Raw genomic sequence first — 19789 nt, 5'->3', positions numbered from 1 at the left:
TCCCCAGCAAGTGTGTGGAATTATTGTTGTAATTTACTCACACCTCAATGAAAACCACACAGCCCGGGGGAAGAGGGTTAGGGTTTGAAACTTGGATGGGAATGGGGTTTGTGGGGAAAGTTTTGTGGAGAGAGGAAAAAAAACACAGCATGGACAAACAACAAATGAAGATAAACAAATCTTTGGATACAAAGCTATCCATAAATCTTTTAAGGGACATAAAGGAAGTACATGCACTACTGCATGCATGAAGTTGTTTGCTAAATGGATAGGTTATTGAAAAGTACGTAGTACTTTCTACAATGTACTAACTATGAAGAAACAATGTGACAGTACAGGGCTGCAGTAATTACGCAATTTCACTTGCCTATCTGCCCTCAGAGAGAAGAACCACTTAGTACATTAAATTAGTTTAAAAAATAGAAAAGAAAAAAGTATACAATGGCTGGAGGGATGAATTGAAGCACAGAGCAAACAAATGCACAGAGTCACACTCATAGAAGTTCACAGCAATAACATTACTTAAAAGATAAGTAGAAATGAAGATGGATACTGTAACTGTATGTTGTTGTAGTTGTCCTGTTGAATTTTGGAAGTTGCATGCATCCAGCCATTCCTCTTTTTCGCGGTACTCCTCCATTCCATCTGACGCTCCGCCGATCAATGTTGGGGACCATAAGACACCTTGTCCACTGCCTGCCTGGCGGATGCTGAATTGCGGCTCACTAATGGTAAGCCTGAGTTCATTCTTTTTTCCCATTGCCCAGGTAAAATCCGGCCTGTAATTGTTGATGGAAAAACAGGAAGTGATATTAAAACACCACGGAGAAAAAAATATAAGGTACGATGTGTAGTGCAAAAATAACACTTTCAGTTTCAGAGTCGACAGTATTACAATACATACAAGCATCATTTCGAAAGTGCGTACTCTGAGTCTCCTTTTCAAGGATAAATAAGTGTGGGTGAAATTTGCGGATCTTTACCCTCAAGCCAGGTGTAAAGTGTAAACTGCGATTTTAGAACAAAATTAGACCTTCCCAGCAGTGCCCCCAGACCCCTAAACCCACTCCCAAAAAAGTAGAACACCCCCAAACAGGCCAAAAGCAAAAATGGAAAATGCCGCACTTAGAAAATCTACAGAGGCCTACCCGAAAATCACTCCAAACGCGCTCTGCAGCTAGGCCCTAACTCCCCTTTTCCACCATGGATTTTCTTCAAACCACTTGCAATCAAAATTAGACCTTCCCAGCAGTGCTCCCAGACCCCTCGACTCAGCCCAAAAAATGTAGAACCCCCCCAAACAGCCCCCCAAAAACATGCAATACTGCTAGGCCTCAGTTTAAATTGTGCCAAAACGCTGTCTGCAACTAGGCCCAAACCCGCCTTTTCCACCATGGATTTTCTTCAAGCCACTTGCAATCAAAATTAGACCTTCCCAGCAGTGCTCCCAGACCCCCCAACCCACCCCCAAAAACCTAGAACCCCCCCAAACAGCCCCCAAAAAACACGCAAGTGAGCTAAAAAAGAAAAACTTTTTCACCATGGATTTTCTCCAAACCACTTGCAATCAAAATTAGACCTTCCCAGCAGTGCTCCCAGACCCCTCAACCCACCCCCAGAAATGGAGAACACCCCCAAAGAGCCCCCCAAAACACGCAGAAGTGCTATCCTCAGCGAGACCTACCTTTAAATCGCTACAAACGCGCTCTGCAGCTAGGCCGTAAACCCCCTTTTCCACCATGGATTTTCTCCAAACCACTTGCAATCAAAATTAGACCTTCCCAGCAGTGCTCCCAGACCCCTCAACCCACCCCCAGAAATGGAGAACACCCCCAAGCAGCCCCCCAAAAACATGCAATACTGCTAGGCCTCAGTTTAAATTGTGCCAAAACGCTGTCTGCAACTAGGCCCAAACCCCCCTTTTCCACCATGGATTTTCTTCAAACCACTTGCAATCAAAATTAGACCTTCCCAGCAGTGCTCCCAGACCCCTTAACCCACCCCCAAACATCTAGAACCCCCCCAAGCAGCCCCCCAAAAACATGCAATACTGCTGTCCCCAAAACATGGGAAATCTCAAATCGCGCCTTGATGAAAAAAGTGCTGTTTAAAGCACTTCCACTACTTCGATCCTCTTGAAACTTACCAGGACACTTGTTCCAGTCAATCCCAAGAATCTCAGCAAGGCAGAACAAAATCGATCCACTGTAAGGTTTACGACTTGTTCAACCAAACACATGCGCCCGCAAAACACCAAAAAAGGCCACAATTCGGCCAATTCTGAAAAAACGCCAAACCCCCCTAAAACCTTGCCAACATCAGTATGAACGAGCCTGCATCGGGCCCTGATCCCTAGACTCCGGGAACCCTACCAAATTATTAATTAAACCCAAAAACCCTATTAAACCGCACTGAACCCTAAACCCTAGATATGCTTTGTCTGTCTGTGTCAAAGAGCCTAGGTATGCTACACCAGGTTGCTTCACTCAGTGGTGCCTGCCTTGACCGTCTGCATGGCCCTGCCGCAAGCATGGGCCAAAAACAAAAATCGGTTCCGCTCGCAAAATTTAATGTTTTTCGGCGGCAAATTCACAATCCGAGAATCTCGCGAAATTGCAGAAAATTCGCAAGCTCTTCAGCGTAACAGATTTTTGGCCCATGCTTGCGGCAGGGCCATGCAGACGGTCAAGGCAGGCACCACTGAGTGAAGCAACCTGATGTAGCATACCTCGGCTCTTTGACACAGACAGAAAAAGCATATCTAATTGTATGCAGCAAGCCACATAGCCCCAATTTTACATGAACTGCTGTACTCTGTAATCTGCCTGGCATAACAACACTACACTGCCTCGACCACTCCATACCACGACTAGACAGACATGTAGTTCTGCTGTAGTAGTTGTTGTAGACTGGTTTATCTTTTTGACACTCACGAATTGGCCATAGTTCATCCCTAAACCGACGCTGATGATCCATCCATCCCAGTGAGTGACTGTAAAGAAAAAAGATATAATATTTAATCAATCATCATGGTATATTTGCAAACAGTAAGTCCAAGGACATTTTGCATATTGGAAAATGCAACGTAGTGGCCCCTGCAGTTGAAGTACAATTTGAATTAAACAAGGTAAAAACAAGCATAGTAGACTTGAGTTACATTTAGTGTGTAAAAGATTAAATAATAACAGAAGACATATGATTAATTTAATGCACAACAAACAAACAGAAATTGCTTTCATCAGACACAGACAGCCATTGCTGTCCACTGCATGCCATCTTCTTCTCATTCTTCATTACCTGTTCCACTTTTTGTCCGCTTCTTGTTCTGAAAGTGAGGGACCACAGAGCAGCCTCTCCTGTCAATTTCATAAGTAACTGTCAGCAATCAGCAAGCATGTAGTCAGTAATTCCAGTCCCACTTGAAGGGACTCGTCTACGAAGACAAAGTGTCTTGATTCTGAGTAATCCAGCCATCTGCCTTGAGGGAAATGGATAGGGGGAGTCTGGAGGAGAAGGATAGAGGAGCATGATTAAGTTGTGAACTTGTGAACCTCAGGAATGCAGAATGCGGCACCTTCAAATCAATAAGGAAATAAGATGAAGACAGTGCTGCTGATGGACTTGTTGTGAATAGGTGATTAGAGTTTAGTTGTGGTAAAAGTTGCAAAACAAAGAAAGACACAGGAATAAAAGTGAATAAGGATGAAAAAAAGGGAGTCATTTTCAGTAAGTATGGGCGAATTTTGCGAATCAGCGGTCCGCGAATTCGCATAAAATCGCAAACAAATCCGTGAATTTGCGGATTTTCCACCGAAATTGCGGATTTTTGTGCGATTTGCACCATACTTAACTGGAGTACTTTCTACTGGCTAATCAGTAAGTGCTACCTCGTTGGGTAAATGTATCGTGCTTTTCTTACAATACAGCTGCGTAAATGCCCAGAAGAGTTGACCCTGTGTGTCTGTAACTTTGCCACCGCGCCCATAGGCGCCGAGGTCCCTCGAGTGAGCTGTCCATCACAGTGGGGGAAAGGGCGGGAAGAGGTTGCATAGCCTAGTATGTGTGGGGCCGGGCTTCTGTGCGAGTTCACATGCCTCTTGTTTAAGAAGGGTCAGAGACCGATAAGAGCAGCTGATGAGGAGAAAGCAGTAAGTGCTACCTTGTTGGGTAAATGTATTTTGCTTTTCCTGCACTACAGCTGTGTAAATGCCCAGAAGAGTTGTGTTCAGTGACCACGTGTGTCTATAACTTTGCCACCGCGCCCATAGGTGCTGAGGTCCCTCGAGTGAGCTGTCCATCACAGTGGGGGAAAGGGCGGGAAGAGGTTGCATAGCCTAGTATGTGTGGGGCCGGGCTTCTGTCCGAGTTCACATGCCTCCTATGTATGAAGGGTCAGAGACCGATAAGAGCAGCAGATGAGGAGAAAGCAGTAAGTGCTACCTCATTGGGTAAATGTATCATGCTTTTCCTGCACTACAGCTGTGTAAATGCCCAGAAGAGCTGTGTTCAGTGACCACATGTGTCTGTAACTTTGCCACCGCGTCCATAGGCGCCGAGGTCCCTCGAGTGAGCTGTCCATCACCGTGGGGGAAAGGGCGGGAAGAGGTTGCATAGCCTAGTATGTGTGGGGCCGGGCTTCTGTCCGAGTTCACATGCCTCTTGTTTACCCCACTATTGGAACTTTCATAGATTCCCATGCTTTTGTATCATTCCCCGTCGTTGGAATGGGATTCTCGGTAGCAAAAATACCATAGCAGTAGGTACAAAAGAGAAAGAAAAAGGCCTAGGCCTCATTCCCTTTTGTGGCATATCACCCTCTTTTTGTAAAAGAGACCAAACCTAGGCATCAGCTGAAGTGCCTCACTCCTTAGAACCCTCCTGAAGGAACCTCAGAGCCTCAGATTTTCTACCGCACGTTGTGCTTAGGGAGTCTCCTTTGAGCTCTGCTAATTTCTTCTCCATTCAAAGGATTTTCTTCAACTTTCCTTCAGAATTTCTCAACAGGATTGTTTAAGGATGGCTGACAAGGATAAGAAGAAGGCCCTTTTCAAGCCCTGCTCCACCTGTGGCAAGAAAAGGTTGTTTGTGGAAGATAGGCATAAGGATTGTATCTATTGCCTTTATCCGGATCATAAAGCGAAGGACTGTAAAATCTGCCGCACTTTCTCTACCAAGACCCTCCGGGATCGTGCTGGTAGACTTTTGACCTGGCTTCAGAAACAGAAGGAGAGGAAACATGGCGTTTCCAGTGACAGCGAGGAGTCATCATCAGCTGTGTCATCTAGAAGGTCAGTCAAAAGGGGTAGGGGTTCCCCTTCTCCTTCTGTGGAACATCCCTCTAAGGCCTCAAAAAAGACCCCCAGAGAGTCTGAGAGCCTGGGTCCAGGCGAATCTCCTCACCATGATGAAAAGGAGAGGGTAGGACCTTCTACGCCTTTTAAGGGTGCGAAGACTGGCCCATTCTTCAAGAAACCCTCTTCCCAATCTTCTGAGAGGAGTTCCAAGTCCTTGACGACGAAGGCGTCGACGGCGGAGTTTCCGTCGACGAAGAAATTAAAGACGAAATTGAAATTGGTTCCGTCGATGAGCTCGTCGACGGGGGATTCGTCGACGAAGGGATCGTCGTCGAAAAAGGAAGCGTTGACGGCAGGTTCATCAGCGTTGACGGGAGGTTTGCCGACGACAGCGTCGTCGACGAGTACCACAGCATCGACGACGAGAGTGACAGCGTCGTCGACGACGGTGACGTCGACGACGACGACGACGACAGTGTCGTCGACGATGACAACTTTAACGACCACGACAGCTGGATCGTCGACAATTTCATCGTCGACGACATCGACGACACCAATCTCGTCGACGAGTGTGCAACCATCGTCGACGGAACCGTCGACGATATTGTCATCTGAAAAAAGAATTACAATTTTAGTCACAAGGATAATGCCGGAGATGACATCTCCTAGGAGAGTGACCCCCTTGCCACCAACTTTGCTCTTTGAGGAAGGGGAGTCAGATGAGGATGACCAGGACTCATATGGCTATGCCAATAGTCCCTCTCAACTTCTGGTCAAATGTCAAGAGACGGACTCTGAAGGGGATATGACCAGGAGGATGGTGGACATCATCAGGCGGCCCAGTCGCAACATTATTCTGGGCAGGATATGGTTACAGTACCATCTTCATTCCTACAGGACCTGCATAAGATGCTGTAGGACAACAAATCTAAGGCTACTAGGCCAGTTCTGGTTCCTGCAGTGCCTGCAACGCTTGTCTTGGCTTCTGCCTCAACGGCTACTCCTGGATTACCTGCTCAGGCGTCCCCTTAGCCTCAGACATCCTTTCCGCAAGAACCTTCCAGGCCGGCAGACGCCCATGATGATTCCTCAGATGAGGATCAACATTCGGATCATGGATCTGATCATACGACTGAATGGGATGAATACATCATTCCGGACCCTTCATCTCCTCTTCTGGATCCAGTAGATTCCCCGCCAGTGGACGTAGGAGGTTTCTATCAACTGATGGAAAGAGCAGCTGGCAGGTTCAAATTGGCTATGCCTGCGGTGGCCACGGATTGTTGCTTGTACGACTTCAAGGAACCCTACCGGAAGATAACAAGGTCCATACCTATAGTAGATTATCTGTGGAAGGAAGGCCTTAAGGCTATGAAGAACCCAGCGACGGTGGTCCCTGTGCTACAGCGTCTGGATAAGAAATACAGACACCTGATGATGGGCCAGCGGCCTTAATGGGCCATCCCAAGCCAGACTCAGTTATTTCGCAAGCAGCGCAGAGGAACTCCTGCAACCCCTCTGCTCCCTTAACAACTCCTCCGGACAAGGAAGGGCGGAGATTGGATAATGCTGGAAAAAGATTCTCGTCGATGGCGAGTCTTCTGGTGCGAGCTGCCAATGCCCTGGCGATATTGGGCATATACGACCGCCAACTTTGGTGTGATGTTGCTCCGTTCCTGGACCAGCTACCTCCAGAATCAACAGCAGAGGCAAAAAAGATCTTGCAGGAGGGAGAGGTGACGTCAATGGAGATCATTGACTGTGCCATGGACATTGCAACAACAGTGTTTCGTTCCTTGGCTGGGGCTGCAGTCCTCCGTCACCAGGGGTGGCTGAAGGCTACCTGGTTTCGACCGGAGATTCAAAACAAAGTCCTGGATCTTCCCTTTGATGGGGAAGCACTATTTGGGAAGCTGATCGATGACACTCTTAAGGAGATCAAAAAGGACACGGAAACCGCCAGATCCTTGGGTACCCTTCACAATCGCAAGTCTTCTTTTAAGGGTTCCAGAGGCAGAGGTAATAACTACAGGAGATCCTATCAACAGCAGCGTTATTCATCCAATGGCTCAGGTTCCCAGCAGTACCGCCAGCCTTATCAACAGAGACAAGGCCAATCTTCTAACTACTCCAGACCTTACAATAAGGGGAAACAGGCTAGCCGGGGACGGGATACGTCCAAGCACCAATAGCGGCCTCCTGGCTCTTCCTACTGGACCCTCCTCCAAGAAGTCATCAGTTGGAGGCAGGGTAACCAAATACCTTCAGAATTGGTCCAAAATAACATCGGACAGTTGGGAGCTCAACATCATTCGGAAAGGACATACCTTGGAATTTATGCAAGTCCCTCCACCAAAGCCCCCGGCAGCCATTCCTTCGAAACACCTGCGTCTCCTGCGGCTCGAAGTCCAACAGATGCTCCGGAAGGGAGCGATAGAGCCGGTCCCCTCCAATCAAAAGAGACAAGGATTCTATTCCAGGTTCTTCCTGGTAAAGAAGACGCTGGAGAAATGGCGCCCCATTTTAGCTTTCAGGGAGCTCAACACCTCTCTCATCTCCCTGTCCTTCCGGATGGTCTCTCTCCAAGACATCTTGCGGCTCATCAGCCCGGGGGATTTCATGGCTACTCTCCATCTCGAGGATGCGTACTTCCATGTCCCGATTCACCCAGCAAACAGAAGGTTTCTACGATTCACAGTAGCCAAGAGCCACTTTCAATTCAGGGTTTTACCCTTTGGTCTTCGCTCAGCCCCGAGGATTTTCACAAAGGTACTGGCGCCTGTAGCGGCATTCCTACGAAGAAACCATTTTCAAGTCTTCGCCTACCTGGACGACTGGTTGCTGAAGGCCCCGTCCAGGGACGCAGCGCGGGACGCTGTTCAGGCCTGTACAAACTTGTTTCAAAATCTGGGACTCACTTTAAACAAGGAAACGTCCTCCCTAGTCCCGTCCAGAAAAGCGCGTTTCTTGGGAGCCATCCTGGATTCAAAGCTTTCGAAAGCCTTTCCGACCCTGGACAGGAGGGAGAAACTGCAGACCTTGGCTCGGGACTTACAAGAAAGAAGGTGTCTTTCAGTACGCCGCTACAAATCTCTGCTGGGGGTAATTACATCATGTATTCCCCTGATTCCTCACTGCAGACTGAGGATGCGTCCTCTGCAGGAGCAACTAGACAACCAATGGAAACAGGTTCACGGATCGTTCGAGGACAAGGTGACCGTCACTCCAATGATGAAGGAAGCGGCCTTATGGTGGACAGATCAAGACAACTTGTCCCAAGGTCTATCCTTCGTAAACTACCCGTCTCCTCAAGTAGTAACAACGGACGCGTCATTGGAGGGTTGGGGAGCAGTGATGCAAGACCTACATGTCAGCGGCTATTGGTCTCCTCAGGAGCAACGGCTCCACATCAACCTTTTGGAGCTAAGAGCAATAAGACTGGCTATGCAAGCCTTTCTTCCCCGCTTAGGAGGTTCGCAAGTGCTTATCAGGATGGACAACACCACGGCCATGCACTACCTGAACAAGGAAGGAGGAACCAGATCTCGACCGGGAAGTGGATCTCTTTGCCACACCGACCAACAAGAAATGCCGGTCTTACGCAAGCAGATTTCACCACCGAGGGTCATTGGGGAATGCGCTTTCGATTGCCTGGTCAAGGACATTTGTCTACGCCTTTCCCCCATCCCTCTGATCCCGCGGCTCATCAGGAAGATCAAAGTGGAGACGTGCAGGATGATCTTGATAGCCCTTGCTTGGCTGAGATAATTCTGGTACACGGAACTCCATCTGTTGTCGTTAGTTCCTCTTCTTCCTTTGAGGACTATACCGGATCTCCTCACAATGTCCGAAGGACAGGTTTGGCACCCAGATCCACAGTCATTACACCTGACAGCATGGCTCCTGAGCAGCGAGATTTTATGAATCTCCCCATCTCAAGCAAAATTAAGGAGGTCCTCTCCCAGGCAAGGGCTCCTTCAACGAACAGGACTTACCATCTTAAATGGAAAAGATTTTGTATCTGGTGTAGGAGAGAAAAAATTGACCCCTTTGCTTCTAAGCCTCATCAGCTCCTACCTTATCTGCTGTCCCTGGCTAAGTCGGGACTAGCCCATTCGTCAATTAAAGTTCATTTGGCGGCCATTTCGAGATACAGAAGGTCTGGGTCCGGACCTTCCATGTTGTCTTCCAGGATTGTAAAACAATTTCTTAAGGGCTTGTTCAGAGTCTATCCACCAGTGAGGCCTCCACCTCCTACTTGGCATCTAAATCTATTCCTTTCTCAGCTCATGAAAGGCCCATTCAAACCAATTCATCGTTCTGACATAAAGTTCCTTTCATGGAAATTGGGTCTCCTCCTCGCTCTCACATCGGCTAGACGTGTTGGAGAGTTGCAGGCCCTTACTATCCAGGAGCCTTTCCTACAATTTAAAAGAAACACTGTAATCTTGAGAACTAACCCTAGGTTCATGCCCAAGGTACCCTCGGACTTCCACTTGAACGAGCCGGTTATTCTGAAAGCGTTCTTTCCTCAACCGGCTACACCAGCGGAAAAGACACTACATTCTTTGGATGTACAACAGTGCTTAAAATTCTACTTAGATCGCACTAAGGGATTTCGGAAGTCCTCTCAATTGTTTGTTGCCTTTGGTGGTCCAAGCAAAGGCCTCCCGCTGTCCAAACAGGGGATTTCAAGATGGATCACAAGTGCCATTCTGCATTGCCACACTGCGGCAGGGAAACCTCTGACTGGCAGGATTCGTGCACATTCCACAAGATCAGTGGCATCTTCAATGGCCCTCTTTGCGGGGGTACAGATTAAAGACATTTGCAGAGCTGCTACCTGGAGCAGCGTTCACACCTTTACTAAGCATTACTGCTTGGAGTCCTTACAGCAAGAGGATGCGGCAGTGGGCCAGGCTGTCCTGAGGAACCTCTTCCAATAATTGGTGAGCTTTCCTTTCTATCCCACCTTCCGTTGTTTACACATTTTGTATCTTTGTATCATGTTGGCTATTGCAATGTATTTATGACGCAAAATGTGTTTTTTTATTGCTAACTGCTTGCTACTCTGATACAAAAGCATGGGAATCTATGAAAGTTCCAATACTGGGGCAAGAAAACAAGTTACTTACCTGTAACTTTGGTTCCCCAGTATTGGTAACTTTCATAGATTCACATGCGCCCACCCACCTCCCTGAGGAAAGCTCAGCCTACAACAGATATGGTGACTGATACACAACGGCTACGAAAATCTGAGGCTCTGAGGTTCCTTCCGGAAGGTTCTAAGGCGTGAGGCACTTCTGATTGGCTGATGCCTTGGTTTGGTCTCTTTTACAAAAAGAGGGTGATATGCTACAAAAGGGAATGAGGCCTAGGCCTTTTTCTTTCTCTTTTGTACCTACTGCTATGGTATTTTTGTTACAGAGACTCCCATTCCAATGACGGGGAATGATACAAAAGCATGGGAATCTATTAAAGTTATCAATACTGGGGAACCAAAGTTACAGGTAAGTAACTTGTTTTCTTATAAAGGGTCAGAGACCGATAAGAACACCAGATGAGGAGAAAGCAGTAAGTGCTACCTCGTTGGGTAAATGTATCGTGCTTTTCCTGCACTACAGCTGTGTAAATGCCCAGAAGAGTTGTGTTCAGTGACCACGTGTGTCTGTAACTTTGCCACCGCGCCCATAGGCGCCGAGGTCCCTCGAGTGAGCTGTCCATCACAGTGGGGGAAAGGGCGGGAAGAGGTTGCATAGCCTAGTATGTGTGGGGCTGGGCTTCTGTGCGAGTTCACATGCCTCTTGTTTATGAAGGGTCAGCGACCGATAAGAGCAGCAGATGAGGAGAAAGAAGTAAGTGCTACCGAGTTGGGTAAATGTATTGTGCTTTTCCTGCACTACAGCTGTGTAAATGCCCAGAAGAATTGTGTTCTGTGACCACGTGTGTCTGTAACTTTGCCACCGCGCCCATATGCGCCGAGGTCCCTCGAGTGAGCTGTCCATCACAGTGGGGGAAAGGGCGGGAAGAGGTTGCATAGCCTAGTATGTGTGGGGCCGGGCTTCTGTGCGAGTTCACATGCCTCTTGTTTATGAAGGGTCAGAGACCGATAAGAGCAGCAGATGAGGACAAAACAGTAAGTGCTACATCGTTGGGTAAATGTATCGTGCTTTTCCTGCACTACAGCTGTGTAAATGCCCAGAAGAGTTGCGTTCAGTGACCACGTGTGTCTGTAACTTTGCCACCGCGCCCATAGGCGCCGAGGTCCCTCGAGTGAGCTGTCCATCACATTAGGGGAAAGGGAGGGAAGAGGTTGCATAGCCTAGTGCGTGTGGGGCCAGGCTTCTGTGCGAGTTCACATGCCTCTTGTTTATAAAGGTCAGAGACCGATCAGCACAGCAGATGAGGAGAAAGCAGCCTCTTGGTCACAGGAAGTACAGGGGAATTGCGCTTGAGAAACTCGTGGATGCCTAGACCCCCATCACGGATTACAGCGAATTGTAGACGGTAGATCTGGGGAGAAAGCACACCTGCCTAGCATCGACCGTGCTCACTAGATTCTTGGGCTGATTATAATGCGTTAATGAATTTGAGCTTCAACTCGGGCACGTGCTTTTTTTTATCTGTAAGTGCTTCCTGCTGAGGTTTAATTGTTGGGACAGGCGCCTCGTTGCCTAATTGTAACTATTCTCTGACCCTGCTTTGAGGGGCAGAGCAGGGTCAAAGAATAGTTGCAAGTAGGCAACGAGGCGCCTCAGGAAGCACTTACTGGGTTACAGCAGGTGCCCAAGTTGAAGCTAATTTCTTTGTAACCATTTAAATGGTTACAAAGAAATTAGCTTCAACTTGGGCACCTGCTGTAACCCTGTAAGTGCTTCCTGAACAAAATTCGTCCCGCTCGCGGAATCGCGGATTTTGCCGCGGATCGCGAAATCGCAGAAAATCCCGTGAGCGGAACAAATTTTCCACCCATACTTAATTTTTAGGCCTCGGTGTCAGGGAAGTAGAGCTCGTCCTCAAACTCTATGAATTGAGACGGGAGTAGGTCAGCTAACAGAGAAGAACTTCTGTCACCTAAGTCGGTGTCCTCTTCTTCCTACGTGTATTCACGTATTTTGTAATCTGGTGGTATGAAGTGCTGATTCATCTTGATCAGTGTTAACCTCTCCACATTTTTGGGCGTGAGGCGGGTCCTTTTTGAAGTTACAATGGCACCAGCAGCACTGAAAACACATTCAGAAGACACGCTTACGAGTGGGCAAGACAAATAATTTAGAGCCAGGTTGGTGATCAGTTGCCATAGAGGCCTTTTCCTATACCAATACAGCAATGGGTTCTGATTAACAAAGACCTCTGTTGGGTTATCCAGATAGGCCTGCACCATCGACTCAAGGTTCTCCAGGGTTGCTCCACTTTGCGTACCATCTGTGGCCTTTGCATCACTGGAACAAGCAAACCCTTTATGAGTTAGCCAATCCGCTTCCGACAATATTATGGCTGGGCCTGGTGCAGGTGAGGATGATGATACGGTTGCTGGTGTCGTTAACGGCTGTGAGGGAAAGTGACTCCCTTCGGCCATTGATTCAGAAGTGGAACTTGACTCCGGATGGCCTGCTGATGCAGTTGTACTTCTGCCGGCTCCTTCAATTTTCTGCCGCTCTTTTTCGAACCGAGTGGCTGACACAGCTAGCCAATGTTTGTACTTTGAAACATCTGCTTCATCAAATGGAATGAATGCTTTGCTGGCCACTGCCTTTTTGTACCGTGGATCCAGAATAGTGGCACAAATGAAATGTTGTTCTGTATGTATGTTTTTAAGCCTTTCATTGTCAACTAGGCAGCTTAATAACCTCTCCGCCAACTGATATGCGTCTTGCTTTTCAGCATCATCTCGGGACGCTGAAGTCACCGCCTTCAGTTGGGGCTCTAGCATGCGCAACAATGGGATAACTTTGCCCAAAGAACAGTCCTCCCTGCTGACTTCACGCGTGAAGACCTCAAAAGGACAAAGCATGTCTGTCAGGCTTGCAACTAGCTTCCATTCCTCCCACTCTAGCCTCATGTCTTTCATAGTAGAACCCAGTTTATAGAGATAATCATTTATTACCCCCCACTGCTCAGACAGACGCTCAAGCATGTAAAAGGTTGAGTTCCAACGTGTTCCCACCTCCTGGATGAGTCCTTTGACTGGCAGTCTACGTTTATGTTGAATGCTCCTCAGCTGCTTTTGGGCCTTAAAAGAATGACTAAAATGTGCGCAGATTCTTCGGCAGGTGGTCAGTAACTTGCTGACTGTTTTCTTTTTTCAAGAAATCTTGCACCACGATGTTAATACTGTGCGTCAAACACGGCACTCTGAAGTAGTTACTATCATGCATGACCTTAACTATATTACTGCCATTATCCGTTGAAACATAACCAATCATGCGACTTCTTGGCACCAGCCATTTAGAGACCTTACTCTTAAACTCATCCAAAATGGTTAATGCTGTATGAGATTTCTCCATGGCAAACATGGCTGCTGTTGCATGTTTCCAACTCGCTTGAAAAATTGTGGCAGGGTCAACACCTGTATTCACCTTTTCTCTAACCCCGGCAAAAGAGACCCAGTGTGCAGTGATGCACATGTAATCCACGGCTTGGCAACTGGTCCACATGTCTGTTGTCAGGTGGATAGCGTGAACAGCACTCTTCTGCAAAGCTGACCCAATCACTTCCAGCACATCTTCATGTAGTGCTAGACCCGCAACACTGGCAAAATAGGATCGGCTAGGAACCTTCCATTTAGGGCAGACTGTTGCCACAAATTCTAGAAAACCCACCCCTTCCACGAAAGAAAAAGGGAGAAGGTCCAGCGCTAGCATTTTAGCCATCTTTGCGTTATACAGACGTGCCGTTGGGTGGTTGCGTTCAAATGGCGCCTCCGACCAAAACATGCTTTTAATGGTGGTCTGGACCGTATTAGGTGATGATGATGATCCAGACTTCTTCAACCCATTTAGGCTCATTGATGTACTTTTTCGCATTGGTGTCTCTCCCAGACTCTTACTGTGCCTCATAGATGTTGCTGGGGTAGAGGGTGTGGGCGCTACCACTGCAGTGCTGCTGCCAGGGGTACTGTGTGTACCAGAAAAAATGTTGGTCGCTTCTTCACCTCCCTCCTGCACGATCAGCCCCTCGTCATCATCAAATGCCATATCAATGGGTACATCATGTAGTTTTGGCTTCCCGGATCTTACTTAGGTGCGCCTCCCAAGGGATAGTGTGGTATTTTTGGAGATGACCTCTTTGGCCTCCGGTACCATAGTTGGTACCAAGCTTACCCCGACTAACTACAGCTTTACAAATCGAACAAATGACTAGGTTTTCCACCTTTTTGCTAACACTAAAAATGGCGGCCGCCGGTTAGGGCAGGTCGCGTCTCTCTAATGGAGCTCCCCGCAGTCCCAGTAAAATCGTAGCGGAATCGGCAGGACTCGATCCTTTTTACCGCTGTGACTCACCAGGTTGTACAGGTTGCACTGGGTGTACCCGCGGTCTTCGCCCCCTCTCTATTTTAGGTGCCTTTGTTCTGCGGGGTTGCTGGGGAGTGCTGTGTTCGGTGATCGGCAAACGCCGGGTGGAGTCGTGTGGTGCAGATCGGCTTTGCTCACCCTAATCTGTCGTGCCGTGGTCTGCCGCTGTTTGCCGCTGGTGCGCCCTCGGACTTTTGCCGGATTCTTCTCTGACCCGGGTGTTGCGTGGTGGTGTCCGTGACGGGCATCCACTCGGGGTCAGCTAGGCTCAGAGGTTGAGCAGGTCGGCAGCTTTTGCAGGAGAAGTCGGAGCAGGGAAGGAACGCCCTCCCAGTGGATGTGCGGCTCCAGGGTTCAACCTTTCGCCTCTCTTTCCCGGTGGGCCGAGGCAGCCGTGGAGCTGCGGCGGAGCCGCAGGGCGGCGGCTCGCGGGATTCTTGGAGGCAGTAGCAGTCACCACCCATCCCAGAAGTGTCCGGTCACATCAAAGGTAACACGACTGGGTGTTGAGCCCTCCCGCACCGATAAAACAAAACCACGGACACGGCGCCTCAAATCCAAATTTGAGGTAAGGGCAGCAGAGGAGGGAGCGGAAAGGGCAGCGGATCGAGATCTACCCTCAAGTAAGGTGACTAATAACTCAGTGGGTGGGTTAGGTGAAACAAGGTCTGGAGGCACTGCTGATTCCCACATAGACATTGCTATTGAGCAGGGACCTGGATCTAGCACTGTGAACGAGGGAGTGAATGAAGTAGAACGTAGTACTGATGAGGTTACCCTAGGGTCTCCCATTTTAGTTTTTACGGGGAAACATATTGCTACTACTGCCACGACTGTCACTACACCCCGATTTTCTGACTTAAATCTTGGTGCCAAACCAAAATCCAGAAACACCAAAAATAGTGCTGTGCGACTTACTCCCTCACTTAGGACTTATTTCAAGGTACTGCCTCAGGTCCTAGAAGTCACTTGTAGAGCAGGGGAGAATAGACCCCAAGGGGAAAATAGAAGGATGAGTGGTATAGACAATACCCAAGGGGCCGTCTCTTCAAATTTGTCGGTCCCGGACTCTGTGGTCTCTGCTGTCTCTGTTGATAGCATTTTGGAGGTGACTGGATCTTCAACCTTGCATGCCAAAGGAAATAACGAGGGACCTATCCCCCCAGTCGGTGAAACTCGGGAAACGCAGGAAGGGATATCAATGGAAATACTTCTACATGAGATCAAAAGCGGATTCGCTGAATCTAAACGCAACCAGCAAGAGATAAAAGCGGCATTCGATGAGAGAGTAGATGTGCTTACAGAAAGGACAGATACTCTCGAAAGTACAGTAGGTGAATTAAAAGCTAAATTGGATTCTGCACAGGAAAAGATATATTATTTAAGACGTGACAGAAATGCAACAAAAGAAAGAGTGGAATCTTTGGAGAAATAACATTAGACTCCTGAAGGTTCCGGAAGAAAAAGAGGGGGGGGGAAATGAAAAAATTTATCGCCTCCATGCTTAAGGAGTCCCTGAACCTGGAGGAATCTGTTGAAGACTTGGAAAGGGATATTCAACGAGCCCACAGGGACCCGTTCCGCTTAAAGCCGGGGAGAACAAAACCGAGAAAGATTCTGGTCAATTTTCTAACCTACTCCACTAAGGAGAAGATATTGAACCTACATCTTTAAAAGCCCCAGATTTCTCCTTTGTTGTTAGGTCTGACGTGTCTAAAACAACCCTCGATAGACAGTGGGAGTTAGGCCAGAGAATGGAGAAGTTCAGGGCTCTGGGGGCCACTGTCCAGATGAGGTTTCCTGCCTTCCTGAGGGTTATGTACAATAACAAAACGCACAACATCCATTCCCCTTTGGAGGCAGATGAACTCCTGGCCTCCATTAGCGACCATCAGCAGGGAGCCGGTTAGATATTAGAGTCTAACAGATAATGAGATAAGGAGGTATAGAGATAAATAGATAGAGATATCTAGTTCCCTATATCACCCTTCCTCTTAGCGCCATAAAATATTCTATAGTTGCGGCATGTCATCTCGATAATTTTGCAGGGTAGAAACATACTTAAGGATATAAAAAATAAATAAAGGAAAGAAAAATGTTCACGGGAGGGTGTTTAAAAAAAAAAAAGAGAAGAGAAGCAAATAAAAAAAAAAAAGCAGTAACACGGACTGGGAATATGGGGGGGTGAAGCTCTAAAAAACATGTAGAACTCTGATGAGACCTCTCCGAGGTTTATCTACCTCTACCTCTACTTCTATTACTCTCTGTACCTTTTCACTCGTGATATATTCTCTTTAAGGACATCAACCTTGGTTCTGTCGGACTATATTACATACTAACAACACGTAACAAAGCTGGGTGAGGGGGGACTCCTCAGAGAGACAAATCTGGCATCAACAGCCAGGTTAAGTAAGGGGGGGTTTTCCAGGGAGGGGAGGGGGGGAAGGGGTAAAATCGTAAAATATCTTCATCTGTCAGACACCGATCTATATTTACAAACCTCATTAAACACAACTCAGTCTTGTTTAATCTGCCTTGGGAGTTGTTTCTTTTATATTGACTCAATGAGTCGGTGTAGGAGTAAGGATATTAGATGCTGGGGATAAAATTCTTGTCCTGGAATGTCAATGGCCTGCGTGTTAGGAGTAGGAGGTATAGAATATTACAGTATTTGAGGGACTCCCCAGCGCAGGTCATTGTCATTCAGGAAACACATCTTCTCCAACAAGAAGTGAAGGATATGTTGAGGAAAATTAGATGGGTTGACTGTTTTATATGCACAAACCACAATGCTAATATCCGGGGCATCCTTATCCTTTTCAAAAGGCAAGTCAGTGCACAGATTATTGATCACGAGGAAGATTTTAGTGGCAGGTGGCTATATGTTAAAGTAAGTTTAGAGGGTAGACCATATAATTTGGTAGGTTATTATGGACCTAATCAGGACGATCCCTCATACTTGAACAAAATCCAGAGCCACCTCTTAACAACACTCGATCCAATAATTTGGATGGGAGATTTTAATTTGGTACTTAACCCAAACTTGGACAAATCCCCCAACTCAAGGGCATTAACTTATAAGAAATCCAGGCAGGCGCTTGGGGTGATCATGTCAACGCTTGGATTGGCAGATCCATGGAGGGAGAGAGCAGGCAACGCACTTGGTGTATCATACCACAATCATAAATACAATCATAAGTCTAGAATTGATTACGCTCTTTTCAGCTATTCATTAAGAGATCCCCTGAAGGATTTAGTGTACTTGCCCTCGCATTTATCAGACCATTCTGCTATATTTTTTTCCTTACAATTAGTTCAGCCACCCTCTCATACATCTTGGTCATTTGACCGTACTATTCTTTTAGAGGAAGAGGAAACTGACCTTCTCATCCAAGAAACAAAATTCTTCATGGACACCAACGTAAATTCTGCTCAGCTTGATATAGTATGGGAGGCTTATAAAGCTAATTTACGAGGCCACATAACCAATAGAGCCTCTTATTGAGGGAAATTATACAGGGCAAAGATCGCTAACATTGAACAGGAAATAGCTCTCTTGGACCGACGCATTGGTTCCGGAAATGGGACTAATGAAGAGCAGGAACAACGAAAGAACTTAAAGGAGAAACTAGAGAGTATCCTCCAAGAGAGGGTCGCATTGAGATGGGCAGTAAGCAAGCTTTTGAATTTTGAATATGGTGAATCCGCGGGCAAGGTCCTTGCCTGGAAAATCAAATCAGACCAGGCCAAAAAACACATCAAGTATATTAGCATAGAGGGTGAGACCCATGAAAGATCTTCTACCAGAGACATCGGAGAAGCATTCCTCGAGTTTTTTCAGCAAATTTATAAGGAGGAGATCTCGGACGACCAGATGTCTAAGATTAGATATTTAGAGAAGATAACTCTTCCCACTCTCACCCCGGAAAAAAGTGACCGGCTTGACAGACCAATTTTAGAGGAAGAGGTGAGCGAAGCAATTAAGAAGGTGAAGCGGGGCAAGGCGGCGGGCCCTGATGGTCTTCCCGGTGAATTATTGCGGGTCTTGGCACCCGAAATAGTCTCTGTACTTACTAGACTCTTTAACGACATCTTAGTCAACGGCGCTACCCCACCTAAATCATGGGGGAGGCAACTATCATCCTGATCCCGAAATCCGGGAAAGATCCGGCCAAATGTGGCTCTTATAGGCCAATTTCGCTTTGAAATAGCGATTATAAGCTCTTTGCTGCTGTGTTGGCGACTCGGTTGGGACGTGAATTGGCTCAATAATCCATACGGACCAGAAGGGCTTCATTCGAGGGAGACAGCTTTCAGACCTTACGTATGACTTAATTGGGGCAGTGGACATTGCCTCAACTTTCTCCCTTCCCTTGGCCATTATGACCCTTGACGCAACAAAAGTGTTTGACCGAGTAAATTGGGCATATTTAGCTGAGGTCATGAAGAAATTTGCAATTGGGCCCAACTTTCGGAGATCTATTGGTCTGTTGTATGCCAATCCCAGTGCGAGCATTTTGGTTAATGGTTCATGTACCCAGCCCTTTCAGATTAGTAGGGGAACAAGACAGGGGTGCCCCCTGTCCCCCCTACTTTTTAATATGTATATTGAACCACTTGCACAATCCTTTAGGGACGATCCAAGAATCTCCTCATTCGAATTTGGCGGTTGGGAAAGAAGGGTAGGGCTTTATGCAGATGATATAGTAATTTACACCAGTGATCCAGCAAATGCCTTTCCCATTGTGGTTGAAAAGGCCAAAGAATTTGGAAACATATCGGGCTATGATATCAACGCTGAGAAGACTGAACTCATGACGTGGAACATTGCTAATCCAGGCGTTGTGGTGACACCTTCAATCCGCTACCTCGGAGTTAAAATCACGCAAGACATTGACACTCTAGCAAAGGCTAATTTAGATCTAGTCTTCCGAGAATGTAGGGCCCTATTGAGATCCTGGGTGGGTCTTCGATTATCAA

This window comes from Lissotriton helveticus, chromosome 6 (assembly GCF_964261635.1).
Source record: "Lissotriton helveticus chromosome 6, aLisHel1.1, whole genome shotgun sequence".
NCBI classification, from domain to species: Eukaryota; Metazoa; Chordata; class Amphibia; order Caudata; family Salamandridae; genus Lissotriton; species Lissotriton helveticus.
The sequence above is the reverse complement of the archived record's forward strand: the minus strand, read 5'-3'. Positions refer to the sequence as shown.